Here is a 6000-nt window from a genome sequence, read left to right as displayed (position 1 = left end):
TAACATACAGAAGTTTTGAAATAGCTCAGACATCTGTCAAAATCAACAAACAGTGTGAGAGTTGTTTACTTAAAGACTTAAACCATACCTTTAACAGCTTAAAAATATGCAAGAATAATCAAACTCACACCTCCCTTCAAATCTGTGTCAACAAACCTTGTCAAGCAGAAATTCATGAGTAAGTTTGGAACTCAGCTAAGCATTTGAAATGTCATACTATTGAACAATTAAGTCCACAATACCTACCTGGCTGAATAAATTACAGCATTTGAAGATAGTCAGAAGCTGAACCATCATTTCACATAATCAAACCTGAATCTTAGCACTGTGCAATGCATAATGTACTGTCATACATTAGAAGACTTTACCATTTTGCAATGCAGTTCAAATTATTTGTTGCTTCACTTCTGAAGATAATGCCCCTTCGTCAATCACTGTACTTAAGTACATAACTAACTAATGGCTTGATTTCATTGTGACATTTGGAATTTAGCTTTCATAGGGTTTTTTTAAGTTCAAAACTGTGGTCCTCCCATGATTCATATCTTCTCTCAGCTGTAAGCTTTGCCAACTCTTTGAAAATTATGGATGATCTGAAATGAGCAAGTTTGTAATGGCTACAGCAGTGTAATTTAGCTTGCTGTAAAGCTCACAGTCCTCACCCTTTTAGGCACTGATTAAAATTGTTGATGTAGAAAATGAGGGAGAGAGTCTCAGAATTGAATGCCACCTGCTATTTTTCAACTGTCCCTAACATGATTGTGCCCAAATTGGGTCAGGACAATCCAACCCGGTATATCAGTTTAAAAAATAGGTGTCAATCAATTGTATTGAGAAGAGACTTCCACCATTCCTCCATAACTATCTGAACAAATTTATCAGCATATTTAATAAGAAATGACTGTACTGTGCAGAATTAATTCTTTATGTCCATGCAATTGTTCAGAAATTAATGAGTTTAAAAGCAAAATAGCTTTTCTTCAGGTGGAATAGCTGGAGTGAAGTGAAAGCTTTTGCAGATCAACTGGAATAGTATCTAATTTCTCTGATGACCCAAACAGAAATGGGAGATATGTGCATCTAGACAGTGATATGCAGGCATTAATTCTGTACTTTACAATGTGCAAGAGATGTCTTAAAAATCTAAATGAAACATTTTTATGAAGGGAATACTGTACAGAATGCTCGTCTTTAGTTTCATTTGGTATGAGTATACATTACTTTTCATCTTTTAGTGCAGATGAAAGTGTTTTCATTTTCCCAGTAATGCATATCACAATTGATATGTAATTATTAACTGTGGCCTTGCTGTTCTCTTAGTAGTAATTCGAACAGAATGATTCCAGTTTATGGATTAGTAGAGATAGTGAAAATATCCACAGCAAAATTATCAGGAGAGCGCTATCAGCAGTACCGAAAAGGCAGATATTAAATGTAAGATAGCTCATTGATTCCACTTTGGGTCTTGACCCCTCTTAGTCCAGAACTGAAAACAGAGCTTTGTTGAGTGAATTGAAAAACCTCCCATTAAATACTTTTCCAGCTATGTATTGCCTAGAGTCCGGATTTGCATAGAGCAGAAATCTTGAAATAACTCAATGGTGAAATTGTAGAAATTGTATCTATATGTTTCACTGGATCTAAGGCTAATTCAATTACTCTATTAATTAGCTGAATTTACACAGGTTCTACAGGGCAAAACTGGCAAGGAGAGCACTGAAGTGATACACCCTTTACCTCTTCAGGTGATGAAGGACTGAATGAGGATTTTATTAGGGAAGGGATATAATATGGGTGCAATTTGACAAGGATAGGTAAGGGGTGATACTTTATGAATCGAGAATTGTTATAGCAAGAAAGAATATCATTCAGCTTATTGTGTATGCACCAGCTCTCCAAATGAGCAATTCACCTCGTGCCACTCTCCAACTTCTCCCCACTTTTCCTTTTCAAACAACAACCTAATTCCTCTTTCATTACTTTAACCGAGCCTGCCTCCAGCAGGTTTTCATGCAGCACATTCTGGACTTTAACCTTTAGTTATACAAAGAGGTTTATCCCCACATTATTTTTTCTTCTCTTGCCAATTACTTTAAATCTGTACCCTCTCATTCGTGATGCTTTCGTGAGGGAGAACCACTTCCCCCAATCTACTCTCATGATTTTTAATATTTCAATCAAGTTTGGTGGTGACAAATAAATTGAAGAGATTAATTAGTGTGCTGAGTGGGGTCATCATCACTTTTTTGTTCCCACCCCATGGCAGGAAAGCCAATCAGAGTTCCTTCCTGCACCGATGGTATTAGTAGCCGGTGGGCTATTCAGTATGTGGAAAAGAACGGCATGCAGTGCAGGTTGCTTCTGTTCTCTAGTAGAGGTCCATCATTCAAAGACATGCAATACCTAATCAAGGAGAGGTGATGGCCTCATGGTATTATCACTGGACTGTTAATCCAGAGACTCAGGTAATGTTCCAGGAACCTGCGTTTGAATCCCACCATGAATTCAATAAAATAAAATCTGGAATTGAGAGTCCAATGATGACCATAAAGCATTGTTGATTGTCAGGAAGCACTCATCTGCTTCACTAATGTCCTTTAGGGAAGGAAATTGCCATCTTTACCTGGTCTAGTCAACATGTGACTCCAGATGCACAGTAATGTGGTTGACTCTTAAATGCCCTCTGGGCAATCATCGATAGGTGGTAAATGCTGACCTATCCAGTGATGCCTTCTTCACAAGCATGAATAAAGACCAAAAAATGGACCCAGCAGCAGAAAGGGGTGGGGCCCTCTTACTTCCCAGCCCCTGAACCTTGCTGCTGACCTGCTTTCCCAAGACCCCCATCATACAAATCCTTCTTGCCATTGTTTACCTCTGGCATTGCCTGCACTCTGTTGCTGAGTTTCCAGTGAGTGTCATTCTGGCAGCAGCCACACCGCATTGGTGGCTCCACTGAGTAAAAGAGCTGAGAGTAAATTGGGATCAAACCTTCTTGGCAGGTGGGAATAGACTTCCCTGATCCTAAGGGACATTCCACTGATGGCCTGTTTTGAATCGACACACCAGTCTTAGGGGGAGGCAACACTGACCTCTCACTGGCAGGCCAGCTGAGAGCCGTGTCACCTCAATAAAATTCCCTCCAAAGTGTTTGTGATGACAGGCAGCACATGAAGGAACCAGTTCAACTGAGATACAGACAGTGCTGAGATGGTAAATCCATTGTGCGCAGCTTGGGAAACTGATATGGTGGGCGTTCGTGGCCTGGTACTCAGAATTGCAAAGTATAATTTCAGGTTGCTGGTGTGGTAGCTCATGGACATTCTGTTGCTGCTGAGCTTGACTGAGGTAGAAGGTTGATTGACAACAATAGCTAATGATGTCATTTACTTCAGGTGCATTGCCAACTAGCATCAGTTATTTGGTCATAAAGTCATTATCATTGACAATGAGAATTAACCTCCTTTTATGAAGAAATGCTTTTAAAAAGTACAAGTATAATTACAGGTCAGCCAGTCTAACCTTGGTTTGGGCAAATTACTAGAATAAATTCTGAGAGACAGGATAAACTGCCACTCAGAAAAGCACAAAGTAATCAAAGACAGACAGCATGGATTACTTAAGGAAACATCATGTTTGACTCATTTTTTTGAAGTTGGATAGATTGATTTTGTTTTAAGGAGCTAGAAAGAAGAATTGAGGGTAATACAGTTGATGGATTTCACCAAAGCTTTGATAAGGCTTCCACTGCGGGAATGTAGCAAGCTACACACAACTGGCTTAGTGGCAGAGAACAAAGGGTAATCATCGATGAAGTACAGATACTGGAAATCTGAAACAAACACAGAGAACTCTAGAGAAACTCAATAGGTCAGGGAATATGTAATGAGAGAAAGAAAAACAGAATTCACGTTTCAAGACTGATATGACTTTTCTTCAGAACTAATTGTTGATGAGCATTTTTGCTGTGATTGGAAGGTTGCTTCCATTGGGGTTGTGTAGGGGTCAGTAATGAAATCCCCTGCTTTTTGTGGTATTTATTAATGATTTGTACTTAAGCGTATGATCATGATGTTTGCAGATATCACAAAAATTGGCCACATGTTTGATGGTGAGCAGGTAAACTGTAGATTTCACAAAGATACCAATGGACTGGTCAGGATAGGGTCAGAATAGCAGCAAATGGAGTTCAAGCCAGAGCAGTGTGAGGTGATATATTCGGACAAACCAAGCAAGGTGAAGGTTTTCACAATAAATGGGAGAATGTAATGAAACTGAGAGACCTTGTAGTGAATATCCATATCTCCCTGAAGGTAGCAGAGCAGCTTAATAAGGCATGTGGAATACTTGGCTTTTTTCAGCTGAGGTATATGACATTAAGACAGGGAGGTTATAATGGAGCTACAGCTTGAGTACTGTATGCAATTCTAATCATTTCATTACTAAAAGGATAGAATTGCACTAGAGATAATCGAGATGATGTGATTATTTAGGAGACATCATCAGGACTGAAAAATTGTAACAATGAGGGAAATAATTAGAGAGGCTGTGATTGATTTACCTTGGAACAGAGGAAGCAGATGGGAGATTTGTTTAACATTTAGAGGAACATCAGGGGCTGGGTTGGGTAGGACAGAGTTTTCTTAGTGGAGGGATCTAGAACCCACTGCCTGAAAGTATGATAAGGCAGAAACCGTTAAGTTATTTAAAAGATGTCTGGGTATAAACCTGAAGTCCTGTAACCTCCGGGAATATGGATTAAGTGCTTGGATAGAGATTAGGCTGGCTGGCTCATTTTTCAGCCTATGCAGATAAGATGGGCAAAGAGACCTCCTTCCACTCTATAATTTTTTTTCCTACATTTTCTAATTATTCAACGTAGCTGAAGAGGCAGAATGTGCAAGGATATAGGGAGGGGGAGTTGGCAATGGAGGAGCAGTGCGTGAGTTTACTTCTTGGGAGAGCACGCACTAACAGGATCGGTCCAAAGGCCCTCATTTGTTTTGCAATGATTCGATGATTTTGTGATCCTAAGTAACAGCTGTCTGTATTACAAGAAGAAATATCATTGACCTCTTCTTTGTTTATAAACCTGTTAACTCCTCTGTTTTTTCTCCTTTCTACACCACGGTCTTCAATGATGTCAAATCACCAGAGTCTTACTTGAACATAGGGCTACTCTCTCATTACAGAGAGACAACTGGTGGTGATTTAACCTGAGGGCCACCATACCACAGGCAAGGGAAGAGGTTGAGAAGGAGAGTCCTTCATGGTTACCTCAGCTGGTGATGGGAATTGGACCCATGCTGTTGGCATCACACTACTCTGTAAACCAACAATCCAGCCAACTGAGCTAGACCAACCCCGAGGCTTCAATATACACCTTTTAGGTGCTACCCTGAGGAAATTAATGTCCCAGTTTCAATAAAAAGAGATCTAGAATTATGCAGTTTTCTTTATGTAACTTTTGGCATCTTTCAGCAGTAGATTATTGACTAACAGCCACAAGATTTCAATATATATTAGATGGATTTTCACTCTAATTCGGACATGTTCCAAATGATGTTTGGTCTCACTGTTCACTGACTGAATGAACCTTTCCCAAACAAGCCGTCCAAGCTCAACTCATGATATTGTGCATTATCTTTGCATATAAGTGCTGGTGATGCTGACTCTATTCTTGGCCATCTATTTAAAGCCTAAATAAAATTATTCAAACATATCCTATCTCACGACCTCATTTTCCTTCTGGTTATCCAATCCTACCACTTGTATCCTTTCCTCTATTATATAGCCTGTGAAGCTAACTTTTCACCATTCCCTTCACAACTTTGGAACACTAGTGTTTATTTCAGCATTCGGCCACTGAAAAGGAAATCCTGACTGTCCCAGGTGAGCATGGCTTTGTTTCTCTGTCACCTCTTCCAAACTTGTTTGCTTCAATCATGAGACAATTTCAAATCAACCAGACGTAAATCTTGCAAATTAAAACCTGTGGAA

General features: G+C 39.5%; 1 protein-coding gene across 1 annotated transcript in view; it reads left to right on the top strand.

Annotated features, from left to right (window-relative positions):
- Positions 1 to 5796: 5796 nt before the first annotated feature.
- The window catches only part of LOC122557111 (uncharacterized), an 81093-nt gene continuing 80889 nt past the window's right edge, over positions 5797 to 6000 (top strand). Inside the window, exon 1 of the transcript XR_015758685.1 lies at positions 5797 to 5892. The gene's annotated coding sequence lies outside the window, so the exon portion shown is untranslated. The remainder of the gene's footprint in view (positions 5893 to 6000) is intronic.

Source organism: Chiloscyllium plagiosum, unplaced genomic scaffold (genome assembly GCF_037043375.1).
Source record: "Chiloscyllium plagiosum isolate Xiang-an unplaced genomic scaffold, Cpla_swu_hap1 HiC_scaffold_11, whole genome shotgun sequence".
NCBI classification, from domain to species: Eukaryota; Metazoa; Chordata; class Chondrichthyes; order Orectolobiformes; family Hemiscylliidae; genus Chiloscyllium; species Chiloscyllium plagiosum.
The sequence above is the reverse complement of the archived record's forward strand: the minus strand, read 5'-3'. Positions and strand labels throughout refer to the sequence as shown.